We start from the raw sequence: 19,812 nt of genomic DNA on the forward strand, positions 1-19,812 counted from the left end.
AGAGGATGAAACCCCTCTGGCAGGAAGGGCGATGGGAAAAGTATAAATATGGGGAGGCGTGGCAGGTTGATTCTATCACCTTGCCACGAACTCGCGATGGTAAGCGTTACGTGCTCACCATGGTGGAGGCGACCACTGGGTGGCTTGAAACATACGCAGTACCCCATGCTACCGCCCGAAATACCATCTTAGGGCTCGAGAGACAAGTCCTATGGAGACATGGCACTCCAGAGAGAATTGAGTCCGATAATGGGACTCATTTCAAAAATTCTCTTGTGGATATCTGGGCCAAAGAACACGGCATTGAATGGATCTACCATATCCCCTACCATGCACCAGCTGCTGGTAAGATCGAGCGCTACAACGGGTTGTTAAAAACCACGTTGAGAGCAATGGGTGGTGGGACATTCAAGCACTGGGAGAAGCATCTGGCAGAAGCCACCTGGCTGGTCAACACTAGGGGATCAGTCAACCGAGAGGGTCCTACACAGTCCGGCTCCCTACAGACCATAGAGGGAGATAAGGTCCCTGTGGTACATGTGAGGAGCATGTTGGGAAAAGCGGTGTGGGTCCTTCCAGCCTCTGGAAAGGGCAAACCCCTCCGTGGAACCGTTTTTGCGCAGGGACCTGGGTGCACCTGGTGGGTAATGGATAAAAATGGGGACGTCCAGTGTGTCCCACAGGGGAATTTGATGCTGGGGGAATGCAGTCTGTAATTACGTGTGTATGTATGTATATATATATATATATGTTTCTATGTAACTCATGTTATTACTGTTTGGTTATGTATAGATGTGTGTTAAGCATGATGTGATGATGTGGAATAAGGGGTGGAATGTTGTGGTTTTGTGGTTTTGATGCCGGTATTCCACATCAGAGCATCATGCAGCAGTTAAGGAGTTAATGCTGTGGGAGCAGCAGAGGGGAGGGGCGGAGCTCCGCACCGGATGCAGGCGGCGCTCGGTCTGGGCGCGTTGCTCTGGGCGGCCGTGGAGGTTCAGCACGTGTGCTTCCCCTGCGGGCCCTCCTTAGCGTAAGCTCATAGCTTTTGGTTTGAAATTTTTTCTCTCTCTTTCAATTGTTCAATTTTATTAGATTTAGTAAAGTTACCGTTCCTTCTCAAATCGTGCCGTTGTTTTCTTGTAGACCCATCCCTTCCCGCCGTTTCCCCCTCCCCCTCCCAGAGCGCGGCTCTGCTCGGGCGGCCGCGCGGCCACTGACGCAGTTTCTTTTTTCTCTCCCCTCTCCCTTCTCGGTTTTCCCTTGGGTCACTGTCACGGACAACACCGTGACATCCTTTTAGGGCATGAATTGCTCCGGGGGGGCTGCGGGGTCGCCCAGCTCTGCGGAGCTGCTCAGCCATTGCTGGGCATCCAAGGTTCTTCTTGTAGCTCTGCTGTGAACCTGCCCTCAGCTCCCTTCTCCTGGGAGGTCACCCTGGTGCATCTTTGCCTTCCGTCACTCTGGGGTGTGCTCTCCTAACTAGAAAAATTAAGAAACCCACCAAGAGCAAAGCAGAGCATCACACTCCATGTAATACCTGCGGCTCTTCTCGTAGTGGTTGGGCTTCATGAAGGGCCTGCTCTTGTTCTGCCCCCGGGCTCGCTTCCAAGGAACTCTTCCTTGGAAGCAACGAACCTGCAGAAGAACCATGAGGCTGTGAAGAGCTGCACTGCCAGCACCACAGAGCCCTGGAGTGCCCCCATCCTCATCCCCTCCTTGACCTCATTCCCATTCCCAACTCTATCCCTGACCCCAACCCCAACCCCAGTTCAATCCCTATCCCCATCCTTGATCCTATCCCCCCATGACCTCATCCTCGTCCCCCATCCTCATCCTCATTCCCACCCCCTCCTCGACCTCACGTCCATTCCCAACTCCATCCCTGCCCCCCTCCCTGAGCCCATCCCCACTCCCAACCCCAAGCAAAGCCACTTCCCAATCTCCGATCCCATCCCCACCCCCATCCAGCCGCATCCCGGGACGCGGCCGCGCCGTCCCCGGTGCCCCCCTGTAGGCCGCAGCCCCTGAGCGAGGAGCACCAGCATCTCCCGCTCGCTGTCCCCAACGCAGCCCAGGCCCAGGGACGGCCCCGTGGGGCGGCCGATGTCGCAGGGATCGGGGGGAGCACACGTGAGCCGCCGGGCCCCGCACTCACCGCTCCCGGACCGGCGCCACTGCCGCCATTGCTGCCGCACGCGGCGATGACGTCACTCACGCGACGGGACGGGGCCGGGCCGGGCCGGGGCGGCTGGAAAAGGGCGGGCGGGGAGCGGGCCCCCTCAGAGCGGCGGGAGGAGCGGGCCGAGGCGCTGTGGCTGTGCTGCAGCGCGGCTGTGTTGGGCTGCTCGCTTTGCCAGCCGGGAGCGCTTGTGCTGCTGCTGAGGACTCCGAAAGGCCGTGGGCTCCCTCAGCTCCGCCCTCTGTGCGGAGCGGGGCCGGAGCTGCCCGGGCTTCTCTTGGGAGCTGCCCCGTGGCCTCGTCGTGCCCTATGGGCTTTCTGGCTGTGGCTTCCCCACAGCTGTGGGCTGTTCGGATGGAGGCCCCACCGTGGCACCGTGGATCTGCGCTGCTTCCCCGACTTGCCACTCTGGAGCTCAGGACGGGGACCGTCCCTGCTGCTGCTCCTGCGACTGCCCGGAGTGCCATCCGGGCCTCGTCTTTGCTCTGGGCGTTCAGTTTGGGCCTGAAAGGGAAACTGCTGCGCTGAGCTCTCCGAGTGCGTGCCCGTGACCTTTCCGTCCTGTGTAGCTGCTGGATTTCCTATGCGTTTGCAGCACTTGTTACGGTCTCCTTCTGGCTCTGGGTCCGTTTGTGGCGTCCCCATCCCCGACTCTCTGCTCGGCGTCTTTTTTTCTTTAGGAACTCTTCTTTTCCTTCTTTTCTTGAGCAGAGCGTCTCTTTGTGGCCCATAGAGGCACTGCTGCTGCCTGTGCTTCTGTTTTGGAGTGAGGATGCTCAGGGCAGGGCAGCACCCCGGGCTTTTGGGTGCCTGAGCCATCCTCGCTGCCCGTAATCGGGATCTGTGCTCTGGTGATGGCCACTGGTTCTGCTGGGGTCCGGGATGTTGCTGGGACCCGTCAAAGGGTCTTTGACACCCCCTCCCCCGGAGAGCTCCCACTGCGGGTAGGGGCACGTCTAACCTGGTGGGAGAGCCTCGGCTGCGCCGGTTGCCATCGGTGTCACCGTGAGCGGGGCTGCCAGCGGGGGCTGCTGCATCGCAGGGGGCTGGCAGGGTTTGGCTGAGCCTGGAAGAGAGGAGGGAAACGGCGTCGATCCCCTCCCCAACCGCCAGGAGGAGCCCGGAGGGGGACGGAGAAGGGACGGCAGCGCCGGCGTGGGGCGAGCGGGGCTGCTGCTCACCTGCGCTGTTGAGGAGCTCAGGATAGATGAGCATCGGAGGTGCCAGGGAGAAGTAAGAAGCAGAGAAGTAAGCAGCAGAGAGCTGCGTCTGCTGCTCTTGAGCAGCGGCTCCAACTGCCAACGGTTGGGGTCTCCTGCCGGTGGTCGTTACTGGGGGTCCTCGTGCTCTGTCCCCGCCCACCACGTCCTCCTCACCTCCAATGAGCTTACAGGGTTAACCGCGAGGTGCAGCCACCTCACCGTGGCCGTTAGGAGATGGGAAGGGGTCAGAGCTCCCATCACTGCAGCCCAGGGGGGATTTCTGTGGCTGTGGAGAGAGCAATGTGTGCTGGGGCCATCCGTGCGCCCACCATAGGGACGTGTGAGCTTGGGGCTGCACGTGGAGCCCCGTTCGGGGTTCCCGTTGTGTTTGGGGCTGGTGGAGATGCTCTCTGCTGAGGCTCCGGCTCCGGATGCCTGACTCTCATGGCTGACTTTCATGATGCACTGCAGGGAGTTTTCGTTTTCGTGCAGTGTCACGCTGCCCTGGAGAGCTGCCCGGGGGCTGCACCGTGGGCCACCCATCCTCTCCCCCCCGTTTCCCTGCCCTTGAACCCACCGCCCTTAACCACATCTGTTCCCCACGTGCTCCCGTATCCATCTCAAGCCAGGCCTGGCTGAAAAGCTGTGGCTTTTACGGGTAATTTTTGGACATCCCCTTCTGGATCTTTCTGTGCAGCCACGCTGTACCCACGGTGTATGGGAACTGTTGAATCACGGCCTGAACCACTGATTGATCACCTGAGCTGAGCACCGAGGCAGCCACAGGGGCACAGCTAAAGGCGATATACCTGTGTGATTGGAACGGGTGGAGCCTGGCTCCACATCTCCCAAACCCCATTTAAGGGCAGACCACCACCGGGGAAGGATCTCTTCTTGGAGATCCCTCCTGCGTGGCGTCCACGGCAAGCCTCTTTCATCCTGAAGCCGAGCCACCATCCTTTGCTGGCTGTCTGTGCACCATCTATATAAGCCTACTAAATATACCATCTTCCATACTATTTTCACTGAGTACCATCCTTGGGGGTTATTTACCATACAGAAGGTGATGTTATTTTTCCTCTGATATTGTGGCTTTATGTTGGGTGGATGAGGGGAGTGGGGTAGTGTCCTGCCAGCAGCTCCCTCCCTTACTTTTCTTTGGGATATTTGGAGTTCTTTTGCTGCAGCAGGGAGAACAACCCAGGCTCTGGAGTGGGACCCCCTTTGGAAGGCTGTGCACCCCCGTCCCCCAGAAGTGACCCCATCTGCCTTAGGGGGGTGAAGGCACTGCAGCCTTCCTCTGCCCTTGATCTGAGCTTCACTTCTGGGCTGGGGACACCACTTTCTGTGTCTGTCCCAGCTTCCCCCCCCCAAGGGCTGTTTCAACCCCCAGCAAGACGTGGAGCGGATCAGAACAAACAACATTTATTAGGAAACGAGAAAAACTGTACAACAATAGAACACTATCCTCATCCCACCTTTCCCTCCCCCCTTTCCTATATGACTGGCTCTAACCCTGCTCTTCTACACCACTGCTGCAGGGGGAGACCCTCTCTTTGTGGCTTTTTCTCATCAGGAAGCTGCTTCGCTCCTTTTTCCCCCTCTTTTCTGATTTGGCCTTCAGCTGGAGCTCATCACCCCGGGGCAGTGCCAGCAGCATTTCTGACAGTGTCAGATCCTGTCGCGCCTCCTTGGGGCACATCCAAACGTGGTTGAGCTGCTCCGTGCTCAGCTTCATGCTGGAGGCTTCAGGGACGCTGTAGTCGCAAGAGAGAATCTCTTCGGGCAGTGAGAGTGAGCTCATGCTGTGAGAGGTGATGATCTCATCGAGGTCACAGAGATCCCCGAGGTCTTGGAGCATGGGGATGCTGCTGGGGAGGCTGTGGTTGATCCCCTGGGGCTCAGGATCAGATCCGCTCAGCATCTCAGGGGAGCAGTTGAAGAGCCTCATGGCCTCCTCCAGCAGCACCTCTTCGGGCACATCTGTGTCTAAGCTCTCCAGGCTGTTCTCTATCTCTTGGGGACTGGGGGCAGCAAAGGTACCCGCTGGGATGTTGCTGTGGAGGGGGACGGTGTCACCCGTGGGGATACCACTGCTGCCACCTGGGGCTGCCTCTGAGATGTTCAAGTGTTGGATCTGCCCCTCCAGCTGCTGGAAGGTGGGGACTGAGGGCACTACTGGGGCCACAGCTATGCCCTGCTCCGTGTAGGGCACAAATTGCTCCGGGGGTCGCCCAGCTCTGCGGAGCTGCTCAGCCATTGCTGGGCATCCAAGGTTCTTCTTGTAGTTTTGCAATGGACCTGCCCTCAGCTCCCTTCTCCTGGGAGGTCACCCTGGTGCATCTTTGCCTTCCATCACTCTGGGGTGTGCTCTCCTAACTAGAAAAATCAAGAAACCCACCAAGAGCAAAGCAGAGCATCACACTCCATGTCATACCTGTGTGACTGATGGGCATAACCGGCTCTTCTCGTAGTGGTTGGGCTTCATGCAGGGCCTGCTCTTGTTCTGCCCCCGGGCTCGTTTGCGCTCCATGGGCTCCTGCTCCCCATCCTCGGGCTCCCCTTGCCTCTCTCCGTCCTGGCCCTGTGCATCCAACCTCCCCCTCTTGGCAGGGGGCTTGCTCTGCTTGCTGACAGCCTCCTTCTCCTTCTCTTCCTCCTCCTCCTCCTCCTCACCACCCCCTCGGCTGCCGGGCTCCCCGTTGGCTCTCAGGTAGGCATGGAACCGCTCCTTGGAAGCAATGAACCTGCAGAAGAATCAAGAAGCTGTGAAGAGCTGCACTGCCAGCACCACAGAGCCACAGAGTGCCCCCACTCTCATCCCCTCCTCGACCTCATCCCCATTCCCAACTGTATCCCATACCCCAACCCCAGTTAAATCCCTATCACCATCCTCGATCCGATCTCCTCCTTGACCTCATCCCTGTCCCCATCCTCAAACCCATCCTCATCTTCATCCCCACCCCCTCCTCAACCTCATCTCCATTCCCAACTTCATCCCTACCCCCCTCCATGACCCCATTCCCAACTAAATCCCCATCCCAAACCCCAACTAAATCCCATTCCCATCCCTGATCCCATTCCCTCCTCGAACTTCATCCTCATCCTTGTCCCCATCTCCTTCTCGACTTCATCCCCATTCCCAAATCTATCCCTGAACCCTACCCCAATTAAATCCCTATCCCCATCCTTGACCTCATCCTCATCGTCGGCCCCATCCTCAAACACATCCTCATCTTCGTCCCCACCCCCTTCTCTACCTCATCTACGCTCCCAAATCTGTCCCTGTCCCCCTCCATGGCCCCATTCCCAACTCCATCCCACTCCCAACCCCAACTAAGTCCCCATCCCCATCCTTGATAATCCTCGAACCCGTCGTCATCCCAAAACCCTCATGTCCATGCCCAATTCCATCCCTGTCCCCCTCCCTGAGCCCATCCCCACTCCCAACCCCAAGCAAAGCCACTTCCCAATCTCCGATCCCATCCCCACCCCCATCCAGCCGCATCCCGGGACGCGGCCGCGCCGTCCCCGGTGCCCCCCTGTAGGCCGCAGCCCCTGAGCGAGGAGCACCAGCATCTCCCGCTCGCTCCCCCCAACGCAGCCCAGGCCCAGGGACGGCCCCGTGGGGCGGCCGATGTCGCAGGGATCGGGGGGAGCACACGTGAGCCGCCGGGCCCCGCACTCACCGCTCCCGGACCGGCGCCACTGCCGCCATTGCTGCCGCACGCGGCGATGACGTCACTCACGCGACGGGACGGGGCCGGGCCGGGCCGGGCCTGGCCGGGCCTGGCCGGGCCGGGGCGGCTGGAAAAGGGCGGGCGGAGAGCGGGCCCCCTCAGAGCGGCGGGAGGAGCGGGCCGAGGCGCTGTGGCTGTGCTGCAGCGCGGCTGTGTTGGGCTGCTCGCTTTGCCAGCCGGGAGCGCTTGTGCTGCTGCTGAGGACTCCGAAAGGCCGTGGGCTCCCTCAGCTCCGCCCTCTGTGCGGAGCGGGGCCGGAGCTGCCCGGGCTTCTCTTGGGAGCTGCCCCGTGGCCTCGTCGTGCCCTATGGGCTTTCTGGCTGTGGCTTCCCCACAGCTGTGGGCTGTTCGGATGGAGGCCCCACCGTGGCACCGTGGATCTGCGCTGCTTCCCCGACTTGCCACTCTGGAGCTCAGGACGGGGACCGTCCCTGCTGCTGCTCCTGCGACTGCCCGGAGTGCCATCCGGGCCTCGTCTTTGCTCTGGGCGTTCAGTTTGGGCCTGAAAGGGAAACTGCTGCGCTGAGCTCTCCGAGTGCGTGCCCGTGACCTTTCCGTCCTGTGTAGCTGCTGGATTTCCTATGCGTTTGCAGCACTTGTTACGGTCTCCTTCTGGCTCTGGGTCCGTTTGTGGCGGCACTGTGGTGGCACTGTGGCCTGAAGGTGCTGTGTTGGCTGCATTGCTATGAAGTTGAGGAGCTCAGATGTGAAATGGTCGATAAAGTGAGGTGAAGTTTTCTGGCGCTTTCTGGCTGCGAAGGTGATGTTATTTTTCCTTTGGTACTGTGGCTTTATGTTGGGTGGAAGAGGGGAGTGGGGTAGTGTCCTGCCAGCAGCTCCCTCCCTTACTTTTCTTTGGGATATTTGGAGTTCTTTTGCTGCAGCAGGGAGAACAACCCAGGCTCTGGAGTGGGCCCCCCTTGGAAGGCTCTGCTCCCCCCTCCTCCCAGAAGTGACCCCATCTGCCTTAGAGGAAGGCTGCAGTGCCCTTCATCCCTGCCCTTGATCTGAGCTTCGCTTCTGGGCTGGGGACACCACTTTCTGTGTCTGTCCCAGCTTCCCCCCCCCAAGGGCTGTTTCAACCCCCAGCAAGTCGTGGAGCGGGTCAGAACAAACAACATTTATTAGGAAACGAGAAAAACTGTACAACAATAGAACACTATCCTCATCCCATCCCTTCCCTCCCCAGTTCTGAACAAATAACAGTTATTAGGAAATGAGAAAAACTGTACAACAATATATCACTAACCTCATCCCACCTTTCCCTCCCCCCTGTCCTATAAGAATGGCTCTAACCCTTCTCTTCCACCCCACTGCTGCAGGGGGAGGCTGAGCTGCTCTGTGCTCAGCATCATGCTGGAGGCTTCAGGGGTGCTGTAGTCGCAGGAGAGAATCTCTTGGGGCAGCGAGAGAGAGCTCATGCTGTGAGAGGTGATGATCTCATCGAGGTCGCAGATCCCCGAGGTCTTGGAGCACGGGGATGCTGCTGGGGTGGCCGTGGTTGATCCCCTGGGGCTCAGGATCAGATCCGCTCAGCTCAGGGGAGCAGTTGAAGAGCCTCATGGCCTAAATTTTGTATGGAAGCTTAGAACTAACACATTAATTTACAGAGGATCAAACGCTAAGGAATAAATGAAGGAATCTTAAACACAGTCTTACAAATGAAATGCATTCTAACAAATATGCCTAAATAATAGTATAAATTTGATTCCTATCATGGGAATTTTTAACTCTCTGTGACTCAATCAATATTTAAGCATTTTCTTCCAAGTTGAAATGTTTAAACTTGAAAGTCGTAGGGCAAATGTTCAAAAATACCCTCCTCCATAGTCACGATACTCTGTTGGCTGTTACAGTCTTATATCTTCTGAGTCATAGGATAGAGCTGCACCAAAGTGCCCCTCATTCTGGAGAAAGTCTTTGCCGTGATCGTACCTGTTACTCCCTTCTAATTTGTTGATTTACTTTCATTTAGACTCCCGAAGTGCTAGAAGAATGGGAGAACAATAGCTTTATTTTAGTTTAGCTCCAGTTCTTTCCTCCATCTGCCTGCCTCTGGCATTCCTCAGTTCTATAGGGTTGGAGGAGGCTGGCTGTTACACTGTTGAGATGGCTTTCATGGAGAGTAAGCTCTTTAATTCAGATGTAACTGAGTGTACTGCCAATGAAAGGTGAATGTCTGTAGCCCATTGAATATAACTCTTCTACCAAGTAAGTAGATTTTGGATAATTTCTATTTCTATAAAAGGGGAAATGCCTGTTGATGTGAACTGGTGCATCTCTCGTGGGAGCAGAACTGTAAATCAGGATTATTAACAAGAGAAATAGTAAATTTTATTTCCCTGCTTCTTTTTCAAATGTAGCTAATGCAGAAATTTCCATGGTGATAGTTGTGTGGAGGATGTGGAGAGGTCATGGCAAGAAGTTATTGATGGGACATAAAGGAGCATTAGGAACATGCCTCCTGTCTTAAATCAGGACAGTTTTTAATGACTCTTTAAACAGACTCCTTGCTTAGTCAGAATGGTTAGGTCTCTTCTTTAGGAGATTGGTGGTGGTTTGTTAACCATACTTTGTGCATTATAAGAAAGGAATATTGTTGATCTGCAGAGAACATAAGAACTCAGAACCAGAAAAGAGATGGAAGATAAGACCCTTTTCAAGTTGCTTATTTTAAAATGTATTCATGTGCAATTCATTTTCCACAGAGATCTTTGTTATTATATAGAAACTAAAGTGTCTGAAAGCATCTTTCTCTTAGATGCTCTGGGTGTGTTGGGTTTTTTTTTGATGCAAAGGTGTAATCTGACTGTTCTGTGCAACATAGCTGTGATGATAACTTCTTGACAGAATTTTCCTGGAACCACGTAGAAGAGATTTGTGGAGCAAAGAGAGCCAGTACAGTGTATGAGGCTTCAAGAGATTGTGCGATTCCAAGAGAGGACATTGCCACAGTCACTGGTTCTTGGTGCTGGAAGATATTGGCAGAGTGGCATCCTTATAAATTCAGTAACATTTGTGGAAAGTAAGCCCACAAAAGCTAAATTATTTTGTCTCATCCTGACTCTGAAAGCCTCTGCAGGTGAGGGATTACGGATTTATGCCCCTTCATCCATTTAGTTTCAGCTTCAGCAGGTTTTGCTCAAGACAGTTTGCTCATTGGTGGTTATTGAATAAAATGCCTTTGTGTGGACTTTCTCTTGTAAACCTTGAAATTGGAGAACCTATCTTCACCTCAACCCAACAGAAGAAAAAACAGGGTTGAGTTGAGAGTCATGTCACTGTCTGTGTCTTGTCGTACGTAGCTATGGAATTCTGTCCGATATAGTCTTCAGGCTTTCTTCTTCCATATTCCAGAAAGCTGTTAAAGATTCCATTGATGAGACCATCCCCTGCAATTGACACTACGAACGTGTGATGTTGAAATCAGTACAAGCATCATTCTCTTAGGGTCGTGTTTGGAACAAGATTCAACTAAAAAGTGAGTCCGAGCACACATTCAACATGTACCAACATCCCTTTGGAGGAATTTCCCAATAATGTTCATAAAAGTAGGATTGCCTCTATAATTCATAGTTTAATTCAGTACCTCAACAACAAGGTAATTGGACCTTTGATTACTCATGCTCTATCTTCTTCAGCTGCAACTGGCTTGTTTTTACTACAGTGAGATTTTGTACCATGACCACGACAAAACATCAAGAAAGAGAAAATAAGAAGGAGTCAGTCAAGATAATTTAAATAGCTTTTCAGGTCTGTTGACTGCCCTGACACCCAGCAGAAATATTCTCTTTAATCTGTCGGGAAAATTTCAGATCATTCTGTTTCCATGTGCATTGATAAGAAGTTGCAGTAAGGTTCTTCTTAAACAACAGAAACTGATTACATCTTCATTTTCAGAGAAGCTTGAATCAGCCTTCTTGAAAAGGTAAAGAGAAGGTAAAAAAAGAGGAACTGAAATTCAGAGCTGGCATGCAAAAGAACGTTTGAAATCAACGGCTACACAAAGGAACTGAATGTGCTGTACACATTCTGTATTTTATGATTTGATGTAATAGAAGCTGCAAAATTCCATTCCTAGGTGATCTCTTCAGGAAGCTGGTTCTGATATCTGTCTATTAAATGATGATACAAGTTCTTGAAAAGAAAACTTCCAGAAGAACCCCTGATAGGATATTTGGTCTAGAATAGTCCCCAGGCACATGAACACATGGGGTACAGTCCATATAGCTAGAAGAGGTAACCACAGGCAACTAGCATATCACAAACTATTTTTAAGTAAAACATCTTTAAAAAACCTGCATAGTGAATGCTCCACAGCTTGTTTGCTGCAGTGGAAAAAGAGAATTCTTGCTAGTTGTTTGAATCGTTTGGTATAAATGACCAGAGGAGAGAAGCTACCTGAACAGAATTAAGACTGGCTAGGCAGCTGCATATTCATCAGCTCTTAATCATTGCCAGCACTGATGGACAGTTCATAATTCAGTATCCATTCAAGAAAGCTATTAGCACTTTGAGGGGAAAAAAAAAGAAATTTTCCAAATGCAGAAATAGGGTTTCCCATTTTGCATGTTTCGTGTTCAGAAGCAGGAACATGTACCCTTGGTAGGAGAAGTTCTGTTCAGAGAATACTTACATAAGCAAAACCGTGGGCCCAGATGGGATTCTTCATGCTATTGACACTGTTATTTCCTACTGCCATGGAAGAGAAGAGGGTTTGTAGTGCAGAAGCTGAGTTGTTAAGCACAGGAAGATTTGTCATCTCTAGGTACTTTTTCCTAGTTATACAGATATTTTTCTTTGCATTGTTTCACTTTGAAAGAGTGAAGGTGCACAGCTGGCATAAGTCCTTATGATTAAGTATCTAGTTGTTGTGCCCTAATTTTCCCACAGTTTGGCTTGCCATAGGAAAAACTGAAGAACATTCTTCCAATAAAGACCAAGTAGCCTCCTGTTTCTTATGGACATTTCTTTTACATAATACACATAGTCTTCGTCCTGATCCTGAGCCGAGTCCTTAGTTCAAGTGAGTGCCTTATATGCACAGCATCAAAACTGAACAGCATTTCACAGAAACACAGGATGCCAGAGATTGGAAGGGACCTCCAAAGGTTATCTAGTCCAATCCTCCTGCCAGAGCAGGAGCACCTGAAATAGGTCGTATGTCCACATGGGATAGGGGCACGATGTTCCCAGTGTTACCCATCAGTCTCTTTGCACCCCTGTGTCCATAACATCACCCAGATGTCCCTGTGGGACCCCGGTGTCACCTAGATTTAGGTCTTACCATCAGCGTGGCACTCTGCATAAGCTTCAGGTAAGGCAAAAAACAATGGCAGGGATCACAGCTGCCTCTGCAAGCACTGACAAAGCAGGATGTGGTATTTCCAAACTCATTCAACACCGAACAGAGCTCAGGCCTGTATAATATACAAGACTCACTGTTTCTGCTGCAAGGTTTTGTACTTGATTTTCTCTCACCTGATACTTGTGCTGTGACTCAGAATTGTAGGAGGAAACTGTTATGTACTACACAATGTTTTGCACTGTTACTGTTCTGTTTTGGGCTGAATCTTTATTTTTTCCTCTTGCAGAGCCATAGCCCTGCCTCTCAGTGCCAAACTGGGTGTGAAGGACAAGCTGAGACCTAAAGCTCAGCCCATCTCTGTTCTGGAAACATTCTACACTACGAATTGTAAGAACCCTAAAGAGGTGAGTCTCCAAACTCCTGTTTCCTCTTGTTTGCCTTGTACAGGGCTTTTTCTTCATGTATTAGCAAATCACTGTCAGATCAGGTCACTTGGAACTGACTGCCCATTGTGAATCCTTGCAGCTTAGCACATGTGGATTGCATGATTCTTTTAGGTCTGGGAGGCAGAGCATTCTGTTGCTGTACAATCAACAGGTTTTTGGTTGGTCTTTAAGGAAGCCTGTTAAAATCTTCTCTGTCATCAGAGACACAATAAGGACCATCAGAATACTGCAAGCACAAATAGTAGGTAGTTTTCCCATGAGGGAGAAGAAGAGTGATCTTGAAGATCTTGGCAGGATAATTTGGAGTTATAATGGCTGCTGCTGAGGGAAAAAGCAGGACTGTAGATATTCTGTATTGGGATTTAACCTTGTCAGTTAAGTCCCTGGATGCGACCCTGTTGTAGGTAAGGGAATCACTGTGGTTGTTTCAAATAGATGGCTAGCAAAAGTTACCCACACCACTGTCTCACTCTCCCTCATCAGAAGAATGGGAAGAGAAAATGCATCAGAAAAGGGGTCAAGGGTGAGAAAAGGACAGGGAGAGCACTCAGGAATTACAATTGCAGGCAAACTAGTCAGCGTAGGGAGATAAATATATTTTATTGCTTATTACTAACAGCATAGAGCAGGGAGATCTAAAAGCAAACTATAACACCTTTCCTCAAATAAACACTCCTCTACCTGCTCCCCCCAAGTGGCACAGGGAGACAGGGAATGGGGTTCTGATCACTCCACAACACTGTCTCTACCCCTCCTCCTTGATCATTCTCTGCCCCTGCTCCATGTCAGTCCCTCCCATGGACGCTGTCCTTCCTGAACTGACTCTGCGTGGCCTTGCCACAGGCTGCAGCTTTCCAAGCATTGCTCAAATACAGGGCTGCATGGGCTGCAGCTCCCCCAGCTGTCCTGCTGCACTGCAGACCACTCTGCACAGGTTGAGCTGCTCCTGCTGGGTTCCATGGGCTGCAGCCTCCTCCAGGCCACATCCACTGCTGCACTGTGGGCTCCATGGCTGCATGTGGAGATCTGCTCCACACGGTGCCCATGGGCTGCAGGGAGACAGTGTGCCACACCATGGGCCACTCTTGGGCTGCAGGGATCTTCTGCTCCACACCTGGATCTCCTCCTGCCGTCCTTCTGCACTTAACCTTGATGGCTGCAGAACTGCTTCTCTCTCTGTTCCTCACTCCTCTCTTTCAGTAACAGCAGTTTTTCCCTTTCTTCAGTGTGCGTAGCGAGCAGTGTTCACAGCTCAGCTCTAGCAGTGGCAGGTCCCTTTTGGAGCAGCTGGAGTTGGGGCTGAACTGACAAGGGGCAGCTGCTGGGATCTGCTCACAGAAGCCAGCGCTGCTAACAAAACCTTGTTGTGTATGCCCAATGCAGCATTACCCTTTGTCTCCTTTTTGCACGCCTTGAAGCAAAAGCTGATAGCAGTACCAAGGAGTAGGGATTCCAGTTCCACTGGACAGTCCTAGTGCAAGCAAGCTAATGCCTTGTCAAGGCTGTTACAGCATGTTTCGTACTACTGTGGGGCATATGGAACCCCAGGACATTCAGCAGCAGCTTGACAGTGCAAGAGTAGAGGCTAAAATAAGAATGCAGGCATTCATCTGGGTTGTGCAGCCAGCCTCTTTCCCTAGCAATGGGAAGGAGTGTTCTCAGGAACACTTGCCATGGTCCCTGACCTTCTTGCCTATCAGAGAAATTTGCACATTTCTCAGTAAAACTCCCATTGCAGATACAGAACTCAAGGGCTGCCTCATAGTCAGACTTTCTATGCAGCTGTCACTACACCCTGAATGCAATGAAGGAGTAGAAATCCGCACTTTTGTCCTAGAAAATCTGGGATATCAGAGTGTATCTTGGCCGTGTGATGGCCTTCTGATATCAGTGTGACACAGAGCAAGAACTCAGCAGCTGGCCAGAGCCTTACTCTCTTGTTCATGACTTGCACCTCAGCCAGTCTTTTGGATTCCTTCCCCTCTTGTGAGCTCTCAAAAGTTTGCTTATGAGGCAGCTTTTACAAGATGTAATTTTGCTGTTCTCAGCAGCCCTCACCTTGGGAGGGATATCACCCGGCGGAGCAATTGGAGAATTGAAATCACAGTTATCTGTATGACACCAGCCCAAGAACAGAAGTCACTAGGTAAAAATAGAAATAAATGTATCTGAAAATGGCTAATGGACACAGATTTTTACAACACTCTTGGGGTATGTAAATCACTGTCACATGATACCTTTAAGGTGAACACATTCAATGAAAACCTTTACTAAACTATCCGTGATGACACTTTCAAAAGGTTTATAGAAAATGATGGACTTCCTCTGTGTCACACAGCAAACTCTTCAAGAGTTTTAAGGGCAAGAAGAAATGTAATTCCAGTATTTCTGTGAGTAATCTATTCTTTGTTTCTCCCCTTTATTTTCACTTCCAAGACTCCTTTTACTCCTCTCTCACTTCATTCCTTATAGGGTGCCTGTTTTTGACTTTGAAAGACTCCACTTTGAAACATGATAACTGAATATTCAGTATTGTTTTGCTTCCCACCGCTTCCTACTGCTTAGTTGCTACTCTTGTGACTCCAGAACAGCCTACCATTGCCTCTGTGTTTCCTTCCTATTTGCTTCATTGCAAGCTGATACCTTCTGCTGCATCTTTCCTGCAACTGTTCTCCACAGTGCTGCTTTCAAAAGTCATAGACTTGTATTCCTTGAAAGCCAAAAAATAGAACCCTTTTATAATGTCGGGCCTATGTGAAAGCTGTTCTAAGGAGGCTCAAGCAGATCTGGCAAAGGAGAACTCCACTTTTTAGGTACTTCAACTAATGCAGATTGAAGCTGTAGCAGAGCAATAGCCCCGATAGACTTGAGCTGGCTGCACACTTACGTATTCACTGCTACACTTAGAGGTGCTGGTGACCTGGCCTGTGGCAACCTGTTGCACAGCTGAGGCCAGGAGTTGTACAACTCTTGGAGCTCCATGACTGTCCATCCTTGCCCCCATGCCTAGAAAGACTTTCTTGGCTGGGACTGCCTCCTTGCCAGAATCTAGGTGAATTGTCGTCACAGCCATTTTACACCAAAAAGTCATACTGTAAAACTCTTAAAGAAACCGTTCTACACTAATGCCCACACCCTCGTGAGCATGCCCCAGCTATTCTCCTAGTCTATGTCTTTGTGATTCCTTATGGGAACTCCACTTGGTCTTCATGCTTGTGCAGAGGCTGTAGAAATCTCAGCCTGAGGTTGTTAGAGATGTTAAGATCTGAGAGGTTATGCTCTGTGACAGTACATGGCAGACCATCACTCAGCGATTGATTGCACATAAATTCCTGTATATTGGGGTTTCGTAGGAGTAGAAACGAACCCAGATCCCAGAATTGTATTTAGAGGAATACCAAGAATATTTTGGTAAAACATTAGAAATTAGCCCTCTTAGAAATGTTAGCTTTGGCTCAGCTTTCCCCAGTGAAGAACTCTCCTGAGCTTGGGTGAAATGCCTGGTTACTGAGTGTCTGTTCTGCTTGGCTTGTGGAGAAGTAGGTTCTTCCAGGAAGGCTGCAGAGATGAAAGAGAAAATAAATACCAACAGTGACATTCATCTAACTAAAAGTGTGTGTCTGTAGGGTAGGCATCACCTCTGAGCTGATCACAATCCGTTTAACATTCAACCTCTAATTCAAAACTCCTACCCCAAATGTAGAAAACAAAACAAAAAGGGTGCATATTATTTATTTATGGCATTTCAGATCGTTACAGTTAGAAAGATTTACAGAATTGTGGACAAAGAGCTGTAAAACAAACATGCTTAATTCACTTCTATCAAGATGAAATCCAAGCTCTTCCTGCACTCGGCTGCCTTGCAGTAAATAGTACCAGTAAACACTAGACAGTAAATAGGTTTCTAACTCAGCTCACTGACAGTAATGTCTTTCTGCCTGCCCTCTGTTGCCATTTGCAGTCTACAGATCGAATGCCCTTCTAACATAAAATAGTAGCTTGTCTTCCTTGGAATCCTGGGTGGTTCGTTAACAAATGGAATCTTTCAAAACATAAAGCTGCTTCCAGTTTGTTACAGATATGTTTGGTAATGTAAGAGCTGTTGTAGGCAGTCTGACTCCTTTGCAGATTTTCTGTGTTCAGTCTATTAGCTACTAATTTGTTCTTCTGGGATGAAATTTCCCTCATTTCTTACTGTAGGTGTAAATATTCAGTATGACATTTCTATTTTATACATATCTTATATGTACTTCGCTGTTGGTTTAACGTGGGTAAGTCATTAGCAGCTCTCACAGAGACTGAACATGTTTTGTTTTTTCTTTTTCATTTGCTTTACATGATAATGAACTTAGCATACCTAATCTTCAAAAGCCTAAGAAGGAGATAGGTACTGTTTGAGTTTTACGCATGCCTCTAGTTGGGCTTGGAAGGTTTGGGATGATTATCTGGGCAATTTCCAGGTAATCATCCAGAAAACGATTATCTGGGAAATGATTATCACCTAGATGGTTATCTGGGTGATTTCAACAGCCCTTGTGACCTCTGTTGAATTTGCTAACTATACAAAATCTGTTAGGATCTAGGCAAACCTTGATGTTTTTGTTTGCTTTAATGGCATAATTCTCTGAATGAGTGGGACTGATACACAGAAGTGAATCTTGGTGGTTAATGGGTTACTGACATGCTTCTTTCCTTCTTTGTAGCTGGAGGTTTACGTTTTGCGTCCTTTCGTTCTTCACTGGGCTTGCCGGACTCTACGATGTGAGTATACAAGCAGTGCCACCTGCTGTCCTATCTAGGGAGTGCCTCAGAATGGCAGATGTGGGTGCCAAACCTGTGTCTTCAAACCTGATGACTTTCCCGTCAGATATATCAGCTGCACAGCACACTTCTGAGAACACAAAAATAGGGAATCATGCTCACCTTAACACAACTTCAGCAAGAGAAGGCTGAGACTTAAATGTTATGAGTTGGAATAACTGAGACAGAAGAGGTAGTGGAAGTCATGCCATACACTCTCATCCTGACTTGATCATGAGGGGCACCTGTCCTCTGTCTGTGGGATGAAGTTTCCCCTGGCTCTTGTGCTGTTTCCTTTGCAAAATGTTCTCCCCTGTGATCTTCTGGAGTGTCGAGGAATGGGAGATCTTCAAATCTCAAGTCAGTGGGCACAGACTGTGCTAGGGCTGCTTGTTATAAAAACTGAAGAGCAACGAAACTTAACTTTCAAGGCAGAATGTAAGATACCTGACATGTATGGGGATTGCAAGATGAACTAGCATAGGAGTGGAGGCGTCTAAATCCTAACTACACTGTTTTGTGGTTCTTTACATCAAAATAGAAGGGTGTTCTGTGAAGCCAGCTCTGAAAGTTTAGAATTAATGACTTGTTCAGCATAGCTCAAGATCCCTGTGGTGACAGAAGGGACAAAATCCTGTTCTGAATGTAACCTTCCCATTCTGGGAATGAGACTACCTGTACTTTTCATGAAAGTTTTTCTTCATTCATGAGATGTTTTCCAGTTTCCACAAAATAAATTGTTTTGTGAAATACTTTGGTTTGTCTAAAAAAAGAAAAACAAACGTTGAAGTTTAAATTCAATAGTATATATTGTTGCTAAAGAGCTGGAATTTGGCATTCCTAAAATTAAGTTTCCTGGTTTTATTCTTTGTCCAATATCAGTCATGAGTGTGAACTCCTCCATTGCATGGTCACTGCAGCCAGGCAGCCTCCAATTCTGATGTCACCAGTCAGTTCACGCACACTGGTGAGCAACTGGTCTGGCATTGCATCACCCTTGCTGGGGCTGTCTATCACTTTACTCAGGAAGCTGTCCTCAGTGCATTCCAGGAACCTCCTGGATTGCCTACAGATCGTTATCCTATTTTTCCAGCAGATGTCCAGGTGGATGTGGTCCCCCAGCAGGATGAGAGCCCGCAATCACAATACTTCCTGTAGCTAGAGGAAGAAGGCTTCATCAACAGGCTCCTCTTGATCAGATGGCCTGTAGTAGATACCAACCACAAGGCTCCCTTTGTTGCCTCAGTCTCTAACTCTCACCCGAAGACTTTTGACTTGCCTTTGTCCCTTCTTCAAGGACAGCTCTTCACACTGTATTCCTTTTTTTTTTTTTTTTTTGATGTAAGGGCAATGCCTCCTACTCTCCTTCCTTGCCTGTCCCTTCTGAACAGCTTGTAGCCATCAGGAGCCACTTTGCAATCATGGAATCATCCCGCTGCTTTCAGTGACAGCAATTACATCATGGTTTTCCAGTGGCATGGTGGCTTCCAACTCCTGTTTCTTTCACAAGCTGCATGCATTTGGTGTAGATGCAGTCCAGATGGGCAACTGGTCTTGTCACCTTGAAGGATAAGTCCTTAATTCCTTTGATATTTTTACCTTGAGTATCCTTGTTGCCTTCATCATCATAAGATGCAGAAGGTTGAGAGCCCCCACTAGCACCTTGTCCCTCTGAGCTATTCCATCCCACACCTTGTTGTGCGCAGACTTTACCCCTTCAAACCTCATTTAAAGCCCTGTGAAACTACAAGTTCTACATTACAGTTTTCTTTGAAGTGTAAGCAGCGCTTTGAAGCGGTTGTCTTTTCAGAGATTCATTACTTACAGCCTGCAGCATGAAAAAGACATATGCCTGACAGGGGTGCTTAGCCTTTTTGCAGTACTCAACAACTGTTGTACGATCCATAGCAATACATAATGACATACTTTTCAAAATACTTCAATATATTCAAAATATACCCCCTAGAAATCTTTCCTAGGCTGTTTTATTTGGAAATGAGCTGAACAACATATAACATTTCAGCTGGGCGGCAGTTCGTTGGTAGCATAAGAGCAACTGCAAGCTGTGCAGTAGAAGTTTCTTGACAACCAAATTTCAGACAGCACAACCAGCACTGTGATAACATGCAGCAAA

Source organism: Cyrtonyx montezumae, unplaced genomic scaffold (genome assembly GCF_038088225.1).
Source record: "Cyrtonyx montezumae isolate F1298 unplaced genomic scaffold, pur_monq_1.0 scaffold_40, whole genome shotgun sequence".
Classification (NCBI taxonomy): domain Eukaryota; kingdom Metazoa; phylum Chordata; class Aves; order Galliformes; family Odontophoridae; genus Cyrtonyx; species Cyrtonyx montezumae.